Genomic DNA, 17,527 nt, shown 5'->3' with positions numbered 1-17,527 from the left:
GCAGCACAAAGTTTGGGCTTAAATCAATCGCATTTGACTGGTTGCTTCCTTATTTTACCTATCTGAGCACTGCTGATGCAATTTTTTAATCCTATCCACCGGGGATCGTGCAGCAAAAAAGGCAGCACTCTGAATACACATACCAGACCACTAGTGGAAGTGTCATACTTTTATACTTTGGTTCTGGTGATGAATCTGACATACTTGCTCCAGAGATCAAGGCTCACATTAATTTGATGAACTTCAGTACACACAGTGTGTGCAGTACTACAGAAATTAGTATTTTATGTAAAAATGATCAAGCCTCACACAGTAAACTGATGAGATTTTATGAGTAATGATATTATGTTTTATATTGTAACTTGCCTGGTAAGTAATCAAATGCTTGTTTTATATCCACTCTGTTTCGGTCCAGGACACTAAAGATAAAATTCCACACTCAGCATTTTTTATGAAATAGATAAGCTATGTACAATATTCAGTAGTCTAGCAGAACATTAAATGTGTTTAAGAGCAAACATGCAAGTTTGTTGCACTTAAATGGCTATATGAGAGTATTTAACAGCTGTGCTTTGAACCAGAGGTTAATTGACTGTTCCTTAGATTTCCTTTCATTTGAGATGCATATGCTATGGCCCACTCAAGTCACCCACCTCCCCCTGTTAAAGAAAACTTCTGTCACCAGCACATCTCCGTGACACAAACCTTTATTGCTAACTGGCCTCCTTTCCCCCAGAAGCTAGCCCTACTCTTTCCCGTTATGATAATCTCATTGCAGATTCCTGGAAATAACACTGATGAAGCTAGAAAACACAATTAGGAAAATTTCAGTGTATGTACTGCCCCAGGATTTGGCTTTCGTAAGTTTAAGGCACCCTATAGTTCATTTGCATGATATAAACATACGCATGTTTATTTACTTTTGCTGAACTGAAATATATTCATGCAATATTTAGGATATTAAGCATTTCAGAATATATTCAGTGAATCTATCTGTACAGAGATCTGACTACCCTATGCAAGTTTCTTAGATGCTCCCTTCAAATTAGTTGTATGGAGAGAACTTGAGGAAAAATTAAATACCAGTACATTTTTGCATTATCACTTGGGATAAATGTATGTTACAATATGAGAGACTCAAGTGGGAAATGTTGACAGAACTTTTAACTCTGAAGGTAAACATCTATCCATGGACAATAGGAGTATGTAAGTTCACCCAAAGGATTTTTAGCTGAACTGTGCATTTTGGGAAGCTAAACAATTCAATCCAAGTGATGCGAGGGTGTGCAGTGAGTTATTGCTCTTTACCTCAAAGATACAGCAATGAAAAAAGTCTAGTATATTAAGGAGGGGTGAATGAGAGACAAACCCTAGCAAGAGAAGTACTGGGGCACCCTCACATACTAACATTCTGGTGTGTGTTGAGGACATTTTACCAGGTGTGTTAGTACAATACAACATGCTTCAGCTGCAAATAATCCAGGAGACTCAGTCTAGCTGCCCGCATGTTCTCATCCAAAGAAATAACTGCTGACAGAGTGAAGTTCAATACTGCAGCCAAGCACCAGATGACCCACCAATTCTCTGCAATCTGGGATTCCACACTACAGACAATGTGCTAAACCATAACACTTGAGGGTTAAGAAGAAACTATATTCCACAGTAAAGCAGCAATGCTTTTATTTTAGCTTTATCCAAGAGCAGACAACTACTACAAGTAGAGACCACTGACAAAAAAAATGAAAGGGAGCCCAGGCAAGCTATTTCTACCAACAATAAAAAAAGGAGTCATGTACTTACTATAATGTTCCATTGTTTGTTATCCTTGATCTCACCTTCCTTCTTGTTGGTTGGGTTCGGAGTCGACCCTAGGCTCCGAGTCTGCCATATTCTAAAGCTCGAGAGCTTCCACTGGCTCGAGGCTAATCCCTATCCCATCATGCCTAGCGCAAGTTACCCAGATCTCGTTTTGTGATCAACCATAACACTAGGCCACAATGTGTAGATATACAAACTATAGACATATCTAACAAAAATACATGTATCTGTATATAAAAAGTAACCCTCAAGCCATAAGTAGAAATTCTTATTCTATCCAACTCATAAGGCAGGAAGGAAATCAAGGCCTATATAGTCAAATATGGATAGCTCCCCTCTCGATCCTCCAGGAGGGGGAAGGAGGGTGGGATGCAAGAAGGAAGGCGAGATCAAGGACAACAAACATGGAATGTTACGGAAAGTACTTAACTTCTTTATGTTATGTTGTCCCTATCTCGCCTTCCTTCTTGTTGGTTGGGACAGTGTCCCCAGCACCTTCTTCTTGGGTGGCTCAATGGAATATACTCTTCAGAACCGTTGAACCAAAGGATGTCCTGTTCTGGGAGGCCACATCTACTTTGTAATGAGTAATGAAGGTATGGGGATTAACCCACGTAGCCACTGCACAAATTGAGTCTAAAGGCAGTCTGGCTCCAAAGACAGTACAGGCAGACAAAGCCCTGGTTGAGTGTCCTTGAATTTTCCCTGGTAGTTGCTTGTTCTGTGAATTATAAACATAAGTAATGGTATCCGAAATCCATTTTGATAAAGTCACTTTTGATACTGGAGTTCCCTTTTTGTTCTCTGCAAAGAATACAAACAACAGGTCAGATTGTCAGTTCCTGAGTCCTGTGCAAACAGAAACATAATTGTCTATAAACATCCAATTGGTGGAGTTTATACTCTGCCTTGTTGCCATAGTTCGTAAAAAACACTGGTAGTTCTATCGATTGATTCAGATTGAAGTCAGAGCAAACGTTTGATAGAAAAGAAGGGTTGGTCCTCACAGAAATCCAATTTTTGTGGAAAATTAAATAAGGGGAACGAATGGAAAGGCTTGTAATTCTGATACCCTCCTAGCTGAGGTAATGGCGATCAAGAAAATAGTTTGTTTTTTAAGATGGCCGCCAGACAGTAAGCACACATTTCTGCCTGATCTCAAAATTATTAGTTAATCTAACCAAATCATCTGTGACTACTTCATCGAACAATAATCATAAACATCAAAGTTCATCAGGGGATTACTAATCTTGCTTTCCTGATCTTCAGTTTTTTGGAAAAAAAAAAAAAGGAAGAAACTTACTTGGATGAAGGATCTCCTCTACATAGTGGCACTGTGGTGATTCAGGTTACATGTGCTCCAGCCTACCAATCTTTGTACTACCTAATCAAATAAATAAAGGAATTTTACTCTACTCAAAATGGAACAAATGGAATAGCAAACTACTAAATCTAGATTCTCACAAATTAATTCTCCAGAAAAGGATCTTTCTTCAAAAAGACAAAAAACAAGTAAATTTCAATCTGAAGCAACTAAACAGACTCAAAAAGTTAAAAATGATCAGTCATTCACATTAGAAGACCTCAAAGAAGCTCTAGTCCTTCTTCAGTCAGAAATACAAACTTTCTCAACAAAGTTAACAGACTTTGGAAGCAAGCTGGAATATAGGACGGCAAGAATTGAGCAAAATGAAAGTAAAATACTAGATAATGAACTGAAAATACAAAAATTACATAAAGAGGCCTCAGAAAGAGATAACATCATCACAGAAATGAAAGAGAAAATTATTGACCTAGAAGCGAGAGCCAGAAGAAACAATATCTTAATTAGAGGAATACTGGAGAAGTATGATCAAACACAGTTACGAGGAATTGCAAATGAAATCATATACAAAATAATAGAAAACAAAGACATAACTAAAAAGATAGAAATAGAGAGAATCCACAGAGCTCTTAGAAAATCCCAAATTTCTGATATTCTGAGGCAAGTTTACGCTAGAATCCTAAATGCAGAGCATGCACAAGCTATTATAATGAATGCCAAAAAAAAGAAAAGCATCACATGGAACGGTCATAAAATAACTGTAGCACAAGACCTTCCTTTGCCAATAAAACAATCGAGACAAGTCTTATCGCCTTTTGCAGCTACCTAATAAACAAAAATATCAAATTCCAAAGGAAGTATCCAGCAACTCTCTGTTTTCAACATAACGCGAATTATGCAATAAAATCTGTACACGAGGCCAAAACAACATTTGCTGCTGCTTTCAAAGAACTGCCTACAAATATAGCTTAATAACAACCTGTCAGTTGAACCGGATCCAGTGATGTTTACTCGATGCTTTTTGCTGCTGCACTAAGGTACTCTTTAATTCAAAGAACTGAGTTTAAGCTCTAAATTCTTTTTAGCGTCCTGGAATTCCACACTTGGGCCTAAATCACAGATTCAAGCCTTAGTACTTGCACCCTGACCTTGCAAATGCATCCGGGTCAAAGAGAAGGAAGGAGGTGAAGGGGGAAGAGAAAAAGGAAAGGAAAAGAGGAAGTAATGTAAGGAACATGGAAAAAGAATGTACATAATCACGCCACACTTCCCTCAAAAGTTGTAGCAAATCAGATAGTGACTCTTCCTTATATGTGACACGTCAGACAAATTGGTTTAAATAATGTCTTTGCAAGTAACATTAGATATCGTTCATCTCTCTCTCAATCAAATGCTTTATATGACTCAAACAGATTCAGCTAAGTCCACCTGCAAGACTATACACTGCAAGATCTTAATCGACACTAAACTCTCCAAATTGGATTTTAGTTCAAGACAAGCAATAAGCACATTACTGTTAAATGGCCTGGTTAGCGATTAGGTATTAAGCACTGGAAGTCAGAACAAATACACACAAGAACTTACGCTGACCGTTTTGCTGCTCCCTTCACATCATACCAAATTCTGCGCTTAAACGACGAGAGGATTACAAATAATCACAAGTACTGCACATATATAAAAGGTCATTCAACCTCAAGGGAAATTTTCCCTCTCTCATGTGGGAAGAATACTATTAATTCAAATCTCTGTTACTAATCGTTATTTGCAGCAATTAAACCAAATACAAAAAGACCCATAGAGAACCATTCATCAGGCTTATTATCGCTGCTGTAATGGTCTGAGCTTTAGAGCCTGTATATATACTACAGGTACTAGCGGAATGCTATGCATCAATCTTATTTAAAGAATTATTCAAGGCTAGCTTAATAGACACACTCTTTGCAGAAAATTAGATAATCCAATAACCGGTCTCCATGGTGCGCGCTTTTTTACGATCCTAAGTGTCACAATACTTAACAAGCGGTGCATACCTGTCATTTTGGAAAGCAGGTGACTTCTTACTCTGGCACTTGAATGGATCTTAAGAGATCTGGTCAGGAGATAAATGGAATGCTGTGGTTGACATCCAATTTTCTTTTTCTTTTTTCTTTCTCGTTTTTTTTTCTTTCTCTCCTGCTGGAAATTGCAGATACTGTTGAGCGTGGTTGTGCCCCTCTACCAAGCTTGATAAGGAGCAATTACAAGCTTGCAGTCAGGGAGGCGGGGTTGGCAATAACTGTTAAGCTAACTGTCTTTATTACATGCAGCTTGAGAAGTGTGAAGGCGAGAGTCAAGCAAGCCCATGTCATATATATAGGGGAAGTCGCACAAGCACTTGATAGAACAGTTATGTAAAATGAAAAATAGAAATCAATTAACTGTTAAAGCAGTTTATATCCTCATCTCAGCTAACCCTACATAAGATTATTACATCAGTCTTCGCAATGAAGTTTTAGAGTATGAAGAAACAAGGAACTGTTTCATGTTGTAACATATGCTGTATGCAGGATTTTTACCCAAATATAACTGTATTTTAGGGCAATAGAGTTGTATTGTTGAGTCAATTTATCCAAATATAATTGTGTTTTGTCAGATAAACAAATGTGTTCACTTACAGTGATCACATTCAAAAGAAGGAAGGGAGGAGGGAAAGGGGAAGAGGAAGGAAGAGAAAAGATGTGTAACAGCATTAAGTAGTACAAGTAGTTGGGCTGGAAGGGTTTATAATTTAAGTAATGACATTTGCTGTCAGCAACTTAAAGGGTCCAATCTGAACAGTTGGATAAGATAGGGACCTCTCAGTGTAGAAACTCATTGTTGCTTCTTTATTGCAGAGGTCAGATTTCAGTTCTATCAGCAATGAATGTTCGTGCTAAAAAAAAAAAAAAATGTGCTAACATGCTGGTAAGGAAATCATTTGTTTTAACAGGAGTTGTCCAACTTGTATTGGTGAATGTACATAAATTACTTGGGGAGCACTAAATATAGTGTATGATATTGTGGTCTGTATAAACGTTAATAAGCATGTTTTTTGCATTTATAAATAGAAGTGACATCTGGAGCTCAGAGAGTATGAAGTTTTGAATTAATTATTTAAAAGAAATGGAAAAGAAAAGTAGAGGGATAGTGTGTACTGTTAATTTCATAAGTGAACCCCAGATCATCTATAGGCTCCAATAAGATTTAAAACATGACGAACTAGAGAAGTTAGATCCTATACAAAAATAACTCTACCCTGTATAATTACTAAAATGAGTAAGGGCCCGAGTATTACACTTTGAAATGCAACAATATTCTCTTTTATGAAAGTCAACATGACTAATTCATAATGCATGGTTACAAAATGATAGAATGCAGGCACGGAAGATGGAACGTGCTGAAAGTCTGTTGGATCTTAGAATAGAAATAGGTTTTTGTAATATAGTTTGGCTTGTAAATATGTTTTTTTACCTCTTACAGGAAAAAGGAGTTATGTGGTTAGGCACGGGAGGGTTCTGCAAGGGGTTGGTTGTCACTCGTTGTCTTTTACATTATCAACTTTTATCTCAGTATACTACTCACACTTCATACATGAACATGTATATCACTCATATAGATTATATAAGACGCAACCTATAACTTTACATTAGTTCGCAAACCCGACAAGTAGCAAAATGACACTATGAAAAAATGATACGTCTGGAATCATGGAATGTTAAAGGTCTCTAGAATATTAAGAAAAGAAAGTTAATCCTACATTTAATACTTAAATCAGATGCTGAGATAATGCTTATACAGGAAACACACATGTCTAGACCCCAATGGACAAAAGAAACAAATCGGAAATGGATTAAATCAAGTATAGCTGCTGGTAACGATACTGCATCTAAGGGTGTAGCAATAATAGTTAAAAACTCCTTCAAAGGCACTATTAGAGCTAGTGAATATGACCCAAATGGTAGGTGGTGTTATTTAGATTGCTCCCTCTCTTCCCTTAATAGAAATATCTTAATTCTTAATGTTTATGCTCCTTGCATGCACCAAACGGAGTTCCTTTACAATATATATTCAATTCTAGAAAAATTTTCAAATAACCTATACTTAATTGGAGGGGATTGGAATTTGACTATCAGACCTGACCTAGATAGAACGAACAAGGATAACAAGCAATCTGTCGCCCTAACAAACCTTATAAATGACCTAATGAAAGACTTTAGTTTATTAGACCCCTTTGAACTCTTCAGACATGATTCTAGAACCAACAAATATACCTTATTTTCATCCCAACACAATTCATGGTCCAGAATAGATTTCTTTTTAATCTCAACATACTTTAGAAAGTATGAAATAAAATTTCAAGCAGATCCCAGAACTATATCTGATCATGCAAAAATTTAATTAATAATAAAGGAGATCAAACTAAATACTGACAAGCAACACAGCATAACCTGGTCCTTAAACCACAACATATTGAAAAATCAAGAGATATGTCAAGCAATAAGAGAAACACTTATACAAACTAACAACAATCTAGAAACAACAAATATGCCATTGGATTTACAATGGGCAGCAACTAAGGCAACACTTAGAGGTATTCTAATACAAAAAGCCTCAATACTCAAAAAAAACAAGATAAATCCCAGGATGAAAGTCTAGAACATAATCTAAAAAAACTCAAATTACAACTGCAACTTACTCAGGATCTGGCAATAGAGAAGCAGATCACTTCTATTCAAAAACAAATACAAGAAATACAAATGAACCAGCTCTCTCTCATTGAAAATAAACTCTTACACAAATACTCAGAGTGGGCACAAACCCCATCTAAAATCCTAGCCAGAATAATCAACATAATACCACCTTCTTCAACAATAAAACAGATTATTCATGATGGAAAAACTTACAACTCAGATGAGGAAATCATAAAAGTTTTTGAAGAAATCTATAAGGAGATTTATGGCCCTCACCTCATGGAAGATGAATGAGGAATTAAAAACTACTTAGATGATCTGCATTTCCCACATATAACGGACACGCAGATAGAGCTTCTTAAATTATCAATAACTGCTGAAGAAGTTTTCTTAGCCATCAACCAATTGAAATCAGGGAAATCCCCAGGCCCAGATGGCTATATAGCAGAATTTTATAAACTATTGGGGAAACAACTAGTCCCAATCTTACTCAAAGTTTACAATCATATAATAAAATCTGGAATCACAGACCTTTATATTAATAATTCTAAAATGATATTTATACCTAAAACAAATACCTCTGGTATTAACCCCAATGACTTCCGTCCAATCACACTAATTAATCTAGACATAAAAATACTAGCAACAATATTGGCTAATAGATTGCATAAAGTAATTCCTGCTATCATCTCTGCAGAACAATTAGGATTTATGAAAGGTAGACAAGTGTGGGATAACACATTATCAGTAGAAGCTATAATAAATATGACAATTAAAGACTCCTCACCGAAGTATGCTCTCTCTGTGGAAGCCCAAAAAGCTTTTGACAGAGTTAACCTCAATTTCTTGTTCAAAGTATTAGAACACTTTTTACTACCTGAGGAATTTATTGCTATGATCAAAGTATTATATAATAAGGCCACAACCACATTACATATAAACAAAAATAATTCACGCCCTATATGTATATTAAATGGAACCAGACAAGGTTGCCCACTTTCTCCATATCTCTTCAATCTCTACCTAGAAGCTCTCCTTCTAAAATTAAGTCAAAAAACCTTTAATCACTCTGTTTACATTTCAAAGGTTTTAACCAAATTTACAACTTACGCTGATGAACTCAACATCTATTTTCAATATCCTTCAACTGATTTGATAAAAATTTTAAACTCTATCGACAAGTTCTCAGAAATATCCAACTATGCTATGAACAAAAATAAATCAAAATTTTTTCCGTTAAATCCCCTAAGCCACAAGGAGATTTTCTTTCTAGAATCTAAAGTTAAAATAGAATACTTACTTAAATATCTAGGTATCACATTTACGCACCCACAAAAAGAAGTCCAAAAAGAAAATCTGTATGTGGTCTGGACAAAAATCACAAAAGACCTGACCAGATGGGAAAAACTAAACCTCTCTCTTCTCTCTAAGGCATCAATCATAAAAATGAATATACTCCCAAAAATCCTGTTTCAATTTCAAGCCATTAGTCAATCCGTGACTAATAAATTCTTTACCAAAATGGAAACGACATTAAGTAAATTCATGTGGCATCCGAAGAATGTGAGAATTAGTTACAAAAAACTTGAACTGCCTAAAGGAAAAGGTGGCTTAAATCTCCCTGATTTTCAGACATATTATCATATTATTAATGCTAATCATATCATTCGCCTAATACACTTTGAACCACAGGATACATCATGGTTCCCTCTTTGGATAAAAACCTATTACCAATACTTGACAACTTTCAATGTCAACCCAAAAGCTATTCCTTTTCTTAGTAGTAAAAGTTTAAGAAACCTCAATATTCATCCAATAATAATCAACAAAGTTATAAGTTTTCAATCTCTTTTTTCTACACTAAACATAAGAAACTCCATAATTGTGGCGCAACCAATTCATATGAATCCTGAATTCAAATTAAATAATAATATGATAAAATCTAGAAAATTATCCAATTATTAAAAAATGTACAATATGGGACTTTTATCAAATAAAAGATAAACCCTTAGAATATGTCATTGAGCATCTCGAGGCAAACAAAAATATCGCCTGATAATCAAACAAATAAGGTATCTAGTTAACTTAAAAACCTCAGAAATCAACATAAATCAACAAGAATTTCAGCTTTATCAACAAACCGTCTCCTGTTTACTACAAAAAACTAAAATGCTTTCAAACACTTATAACCTAATCAGACGTTACAAGTATCACAATGAAATAGTATACTCCAATTATTGGATGTCCAAAAATGTAAATATAACAGATGAGCAAAAAATAGCACCAATAGATATAACCACAAAACTCACACCCTATAAAAAACTAATTTATACACAAATTATGATTAATAATAATGCATACCATACACCTTCTTTTCTAAATAAAATTAATTCCAATTCCTCTCCTTTCTGTACCTTCTGTCCCAACATAATTGCGGGCACATTTCATATTTTCTGGTCTTGCAAAACTGTCCATAAACTCTGGAGTTCTCTGAGAGTAAAATTGGAGAAATCAGGCTATATGAAATCCACCCTCTCATGGGAAATGGCAATTCTAAACATATTCCCTGATACTTATACATTAGAATCTAAACATATCATAGTAACGATACATGCACTGATTAAATTCTATATTGCTCTTAACTGGCTTAACAGAGGAAAAATTTCATGGACAGAATTTAGAAATATTGCTGTCAAATATGTATTGGCCAACAAACTAAAAACTGTAAGTAAAAAAAAAATGTCCTACTTTAGGAAGTATTGGTAAATCCTTATTGAAATTTTATCCTAACCCTAAAGATAATATAATACATATTGCTACACCCTACTTTACCTTTAAATTAACTCATAGATAACTCTCCCTCAAGAATATACCCAGTGATAGTATACAATATAATTATTAAAGATAAGATTTGATCTATGAGATAAGTAAAGGATCATAAACATGATGTTAGTTTTAGCCAAACAAATGCAGTATGGTTTATTGAGTGACAACCCTGTGTAAATATTGTAAATAGTTTCTCTGATAGACATAGTACAGTACTAAGATTTCTTTCTCACTTTTCTGTCTTGCATTAAGATAATTTTTACTCCATTGTTATTAACACATGATGTTTAAAGAATTTGGTTCTGAATTGATATCACTTAATAGCAATGTTGTGTTATGACAATAGTTTTGTGTAAATTAGACCTTAGTCAAATTAGTTGTTACCCTGTATTCCGCAGGTACTATTTTATCTGTTTGTTTATAATAAGTAGAAATTTAAGCTGTACGTATGAAAAAGAAATAAAAATTTTAATTTGAAAAAAAAAAAAAGAAAATAGTTTTTCAAGTCAAAAATTTTTGAGCACAAGAACTGGCTGGTTCGAATGGAGGAAGAATCAAGGCAGCTAGGACTAAATTTAGAGTCCAAGGAGGAAGTGGTTCTCTTATTGGGGGTCTCAAAAGAATGGTACCCCTCAGAAAAGTATTGCATTGCCTGTGGGACATAATGTTGGAACCAATTTCTCCCACATGAAAGTTGGAAAAAGCAGCCAACTGAAGACAGATAGCTGATGCTGCTGTTCCTTGGTTAAAAGTTGCAGCCAGGAATTCTAGTATCTTTGAAATGGGTGCAGTAAAAGGATCAATATTATTGTTGACAGCCCAACAAGAGAACTGTTTCCATTCACTAGTATACAGTTTACTCGTAGAGTATTTGTGAGAGGAGATTGGAATATGTTGTATGGCCGGGGAGATGTCAGGAAGCCTGGCTAAACCAGGAAGTGGAGGAACTAAGCTGTCAGCTTGAGGGCCTGTAAGGAAGGATGGAGTGTGCTCGACTGATGCCTCAGCAAGTCCGAAGCTGGGTTCAGGATCCAAGGCTCCTCCAGGAGATGGGGCCGTAGAAACGGGAACCAGATTTGACGAGGCCAGTAGGGGGCAATGAGGATTAGCTTGCAACCCACCAATTTTGCTTTCTGAAGAACCTTGAGGATCAGAGGAAATGGAGGAAAGGCATACGAAGTCCCGGGGGCCAATCGTGAACAAGTGCATTCCTAGGCGATTGTCCCGGTGGGGGGACTAGGGTGAAATAGCTGCTGCATTTGGCACTGATGGATGTGGCAAAAAGATCGCAGCAAGGCTGGTCCCACTTGTGAAAGATCTGATTTGCAATGTCTTGTTTCAGGGACCACTCATGAGGCATAAGGATAGCCCTGCTTCATTTGTCCGCTATCACATTGGACCGGGATGTGCATTGGGAGGATATCGTCCATTGCCATACTCTTAGGGCCTCTCGACATAAGGGATAGGATCTGGTTCCGCCTTGTTTGTTGATGTACCACACCACTAACATGTTGCCCATCTGAATCACAATAGTCCCCATGGGAAGAGAGCTGTGAAGTGCTTGCAATGCCAGGAGCACCACTCTCATCTCGAGGACATTTATGTGCAAATTGGTACTCGTGTTGTTGCCAAGTTCCGTGAACAGTTTGTCGCAGATAATGCCCCCCCCCACCCTATCTGGAAAGCATCCGTGGTCACTGTGGCCACTGGTTGGGGGAGAACAAACAGTCTGCCTATTGTCAGCTGGGTTGACTGAAGTCACCATTTTAGGTCCTGCTTGCAGGTCTCTGTGATGAGAATTTCATGAGACATGGGTAGATCTTGCATAGACCACTGAGCAAAGAGGAGCCACTGCAATAACCTCATGTGAAAATGCACCAAGGGAACTAGAGTTATAGCTGCCTCTATTGAGCCCTGGACTTAGAACAAATGTTGCTTGAGTTCTTTTCCTCTTGATTAAAGTTGCAACTTGGTGTCGAATGGTGGACACTCTCCTGAGGCAATTTTGCTATCATGTCTTTGGTGTCTAGATCTGCTCCTATAAATGTAACATATTGACAGGGCAACAAGGAAGACTTTTCCTAGTTTATAGTGATGCCTAGCTGAAAGCAGAGGCGTATTGTGGTGTTCCTTGTCTCGGTTAGTCAATGCTCGGTGGTGGTAAGGAGCCAGTCGTCTAGATATGGAAACACCTGGAATCCTAGACGCCTCAGATGAGCCATGACAACTGCCATGCATTTGGTGAACACCCTGGGGGGGCTGTGATAAAGCCAAAGGGCAGAGCTCTGAACTGGTAGTGACTGGCTCCCAGCTGGAAGCATAGAAATCTCCTGGATCGCCTGTCTATCTTGGTATGGTAGTACGCATCCTGGAGATCAATAGAGCACATCCAATTGTCCTTTCCCAGAAAGGGAAGTATGGACTGCAGTGTCACCATCCAGAACTTTGTCTTTTTGACAGACTTGTTGAGTCTGCTGAGGTCCAAAATGGGCCTCCAGTCCCCCATTTCTTTTGGTACTAAAAAAGAACCTTGAGTAAGTTCCGGATCCGATTTGGCCTGCGGGGCCTTCTTAGATGACTCTTTTTCTTAGCAACTTTTGAACTTCTAGAGTTGCTTATTCCCTCAGATTGGGTGGCACATCTGGGATGGATTTTTATTTTTGGGGAAGTGGCATGGAGAAAGGAATATTGTATCCCCTGGATATTATCAACTGTACTTATGTGTCGTCTGTGAACTCTCGCCAGGCTTCTGGGTACAGTGACAGTCTTCCCCGACTGCCTCCATAGGTGGACAGGCGGGCTCTCTTTCAGGAGCGCTGGAACTGCCTCCCAAAGAAAGTAACTTTGTCACACTGAGTCTGAGGACCCCCTCTGCTATGAGGGCAGCATCTCCCATTATTATTCCCCCCTCTGCCCTTGGGGGGAAAATTCACCATGTGTGTTGGGCGAAGTTCCCTGGTATTTCCGGAACCACATTTTTCAACCCTTTTCATCTTTGGGGTAAGGTCAAGGAGGCACGGAAAAATGTACTCCTCCATCAGAGAGGGTCTTTCCATCCTGCTCGCACCTGGTTAAGAGTCTCTTTTACCTTGGGCCCGAACAACGACGAGTCATCTAATGGGGCGTTGGTAAAGGAGGACTTGAAAGGCTCCGCAAATTGACAAAGGTGCATCCAGGAGTGCCTTCATAAGGTGACTCCTGTGCCTGCAGCTCTGCTCGCTCCACTGGCTGCATAGGAGATAAGCCACATGGAAGAGTTATCTATGGAAGATAAGGTCGCAAGCTGAGAAGCAGTCTTATCTGCAGCTTCTGCAGCTGTAGGCTCCTGTAGGGCATCTTCTAGCTCTATCAGCAGATCCCTCTGAAGATGGGTGAAATGGGATAGATAGCGACCTGAGAGTAAAGGCTGCTGAAGAAAAGACACGCTTCCCGTATCTGTCCATCGTACATGACTGTTCGGCAGATGGACAGATGTAGAAGTCTTCGCTAATTCCTTCTTAGTGGCCGCAGCCACCATCATAACATCAACTGGTACACCCTTGAATAGGAAGGATTTGTCATCAGGGGCCATTATGAATTTATTGTGCCTCCGCGGAACTGGTTCCATCAATTCCGGAGAGCTCCATGCCTTTCGACTTACTACCTCTAGCACCGGGTCAAAGGGCGGAGACACCCAAGAGGTGGAGGGTCGGGAACCAAATGCATCCAAGTATATGGACTCGTCCTCAGAAGGGGAAAGGGACTTCCAGCCACCCCTCTGCCTGAGGATTTCCAGGATGTCGGAGAATGAGACATCCTCAGAGGGGGACCGCGGGGGCCCTTCTGATTCCTCCAAGTCCGTGTCCAATGTCAGAGACTCAGGGGAGTCGACATGCTTCCTCTTACATGCCCTCTTCCAGGGGACCTCCTCAGGGGATGCTCTGGGGAGGTTTCGGTAGGGGGGGTCACCCAATGGGGCATCCTGGGGCACTGGTTCCTTGCGATTAGAATGCAGGGGTGGAGAGAGGGAAGACAATGGATCCGAAGAGGATGGAGTAGCTGAAGCAGAGGGAGGAGCTGAGAGGACAGCACACATCACCTCGAAGGCACCACGGTCCCGGCCTGAGAGTGTCCTCAGCTCCAAAGAGTCAAGAGACCTCTCCCACACCAAAGGTCATGGCTCCAAGGCTGATGTGTGAGCCGAGTTCACCTGCGCCGAAGCTCCAAGAGGGAGAGTGGGGTCAGACAAGGGTCCGATACTGCTCCCCTCTCGTAGCCGATGGAGTGTCGGCTCCCTGATCCCTCCATAGGAGGGGGTATCGAGGAGACTGGGGTTTTTGGAACCGACGGTTCTACCACAATGAGTTCCATACACTCCGGCTCTGAGCTCAGGTGAGTCGAAGGAGGAATAGATGGGCCGGGAGGAAGAGAAGTCAGCCCCACATACATACAATCTGGGCTTGATAATATTTTTGCCAGAGCCGGTGTCTTGAAAAGCCTCTACCACCCTCTCCACATCATCATAAAAAAGACTCCTGGATGATCGAGAGGAGTGGGTGGACGATCGGTGACTGCCCGCCACAGACTGCAGGAACGGTGACTGAAGTGGACCGCACCAGCTCCAATGAAGAAGATCTAGTCCTTTTATGACTCCTAGACAGCTCCAAAGACACTGATGGAATGCAGGAGATAAAGCCTTGTCAGACCCGAGAGGTTTAAGATCCAGCAAACTGGTATATTTCTCTAAGTGTCTTGACAGCTCCGAAGGTAGAACCGATGAAGTTGTCAGTTTGGGTGGTTTCCCTGGTTAACTAGCCTGATTCCCTTCTGCTGGTGTGTCAAAAGGCCCTTTTAGTAAACCTCGCAAGATAAGTTTGTTTTTGCGCTCCTGCAGGACTCTGGCGCTGAAAGCGTGACAAATAGAACATGAGTCTTACAGGTGGACAGCCACCAAACAACAAATGCAACTCGTATGTCCATCAGTCAGGGAGATTTTCTGGGAGCACGAGTCACATTTTTTGAATCCAGAAGGTTTGGATTCTTTGGGCACTTCTTTGGACACTATCACAAAAAACAACAACAAAGCTCAATACAGTAACTACTATACGCTAAAGCTATAGCTATCAGACAAATAGTCTTACAATAACTACTAAGAACTATTTATTTATTTTTTTAAACAGAAGGTAGGAAGGAAATAGAAATGGGAGAGCCTCTAAGTTAAATGACATCTCTCCCGACTGAGGAGAGCCTCTAACTTAAACAGCTACTCCTCACTAGAAAAAGAAAGGGAGAGAATAAGGGGGAAACCCTCTAACTGAAACAGGCTAAGAATAAGGGGGAATCCTCTAAAAAAAAAAAAAGATTCGACAAGGGGAATAGGCCTGGAGAAGGAACGACGGCCTAAACAACAACCAGAAAGCGGAGATAGGGGGCTAAAGACTAGTCAACTACAGAAAGACCCTGAAGAATATTAAGATTTAAATTAGAAAAAACAATGAAATTCAAAAACGTAGTCTAAGCCAGTATCCAGCATTCTCGAAGCTTCAAGTGGCAAATGAGATCTGGGTTAACTAGCGCTAGGCATCATGGGATAGGGACTAGCCTCGAGCCAGTCGAAGCTCTTGAGCTTTAGAATATGGCAGAGTCAGAGCCGAGGGTCGGCTCCGAACCCAACCAACAAGAAGGAAGGCGAGATACGGACAACATAACATAATTTATTAATAATGACAGGAATGACTGGTAAAGGAAAAGTCAATATAGGATTTAGCAGAGGGCTGAAAACCAATCTAGGGCCCCAAGACAACAGACGGACACCAAAGGAAGTCATAAATGTATGGAGAGATTGCTACCACAGAATACTCAAAAGTGTACAGCAACATCCACATCATCAATTAAGCACACCACCATGAAATGTGGCTGTATTCTTGCCAAGATACCATAACATCTGGACTCAAGCTCTGAATGCATCCATGCCTAGTCTGCCAAACTATGACATCTTTGCCCTCTATAAGAGTGGAGACAGACAGCAAGAGTAGTATACAGTTTCATCCCTAAAATCAAACAGTTCTAGAATGTCAAGGGCATCTGTACTAAATGTGGTAGTACTACAGGACCTATGACCAAGGGCCGATTTCCAAGCAGGACCAGCAGCAGCCACTGACAATAAGGGGGTACACAAGAGTTTTCCCACCAGGTTTTACCTGCAAAGGCCAGCATGTGGAAACACTCAGAGTACTCTAAGCAAAGAACAATCCCCAGCTGGAAGCACAAGACTGAGGTTTGAGATTCCAGTTTTGAATGTCTGTAGCAGGAGAAACCTTTGGTGGTGTTGCTTTCCTTTTTTGAGTTCATCTGATTCTATTGTGTGCATTTATCATTTATCAGTGTGTGTCAATCTTTGATGAGGCTGGCCATCTCTACTTGGCAGGGAATAAATGCTGGGAAGTTTGCTTTTTAAGGGTCATTTCCAAGTGTGGCTTTTGCTAACTTTCTGGAAATCTGTCTCCTGAACTGAGAAGACCATGTCCTGCACTTGTAGCTACTAGTGTCTTGGGTCTGAGAGAATGGCCATGTATTCTTTTACTGTTACTTTCTATGGAGTGTTTGGACTTTGCTAAGAAGTTTATTTTGTTGCTGTTAGATGTTATGACTTGTTTAAAACCTCAGTAACTTTGGGTAACTGCATTTATCTTGGGCATTTTTTTTTTTTACAAATGATGTTTTATTTTAATCTTTTGGGTGAAAAAAGGTTAATTGCTAATTTAATTCATCTTACTAATATTTTGTTTGGTTATGCTGTTTGCATTACTTTGCTCATGTTTTGTAATTTACTGTGAAGTGCTTAGGTAATAAATCAATATAATAAATATGA

The 17,527-nt window shown here is 39.2% G+C and overlaps 1 protein-coding gene across 5 annotated transcripts in view; it reads right to left on the bottom strand.

Moving 5' to 3' along the window:
- Positions 1-17,527, bottom strand: part of LARGE1 (LARGE xylosyl- and glucuronyltransferase 1) — a 2,030,740-nt gene that overhangs the window by 997,726 nt on the left and 1,015,487 nt on the right. Inside the window, exon 1 of one of the 5 annotated variants that reach the window (XM_044087488.1) lies at positions 3,122-3,193. The exons of the other annotated variants lie outside the window; for them this stretch is intronic. The gene's annotated coding sequence lies outside the window, so the exon portion shown is untranslated. Of the gene's footprint in view, positions 1-3,121; positions 3,194-17,527 lie in introns of those variants that run through there. 5 annotated transcript variants of the gene reach the window in all.

Source organism: Protopterus annectens, chromosome 11.part0, assembly GCF_019279795.1.
Source record: "Protopterus annectens isolate FY-2018-M chromosome 11.part0, PAN1.0, whole genome shotgun sequence".
Lineage (NCBI taxonomy): Eukaryota > Metazoa > Chordata > Ceratodontiformes > Protopteridae > Protopterus > Protopterus annectens.
The sequence above is the reverse complement of the archived record's forward strand: the minus strand, read 5'-3'. Positions and strand labels throughout refer to the sequence as shown.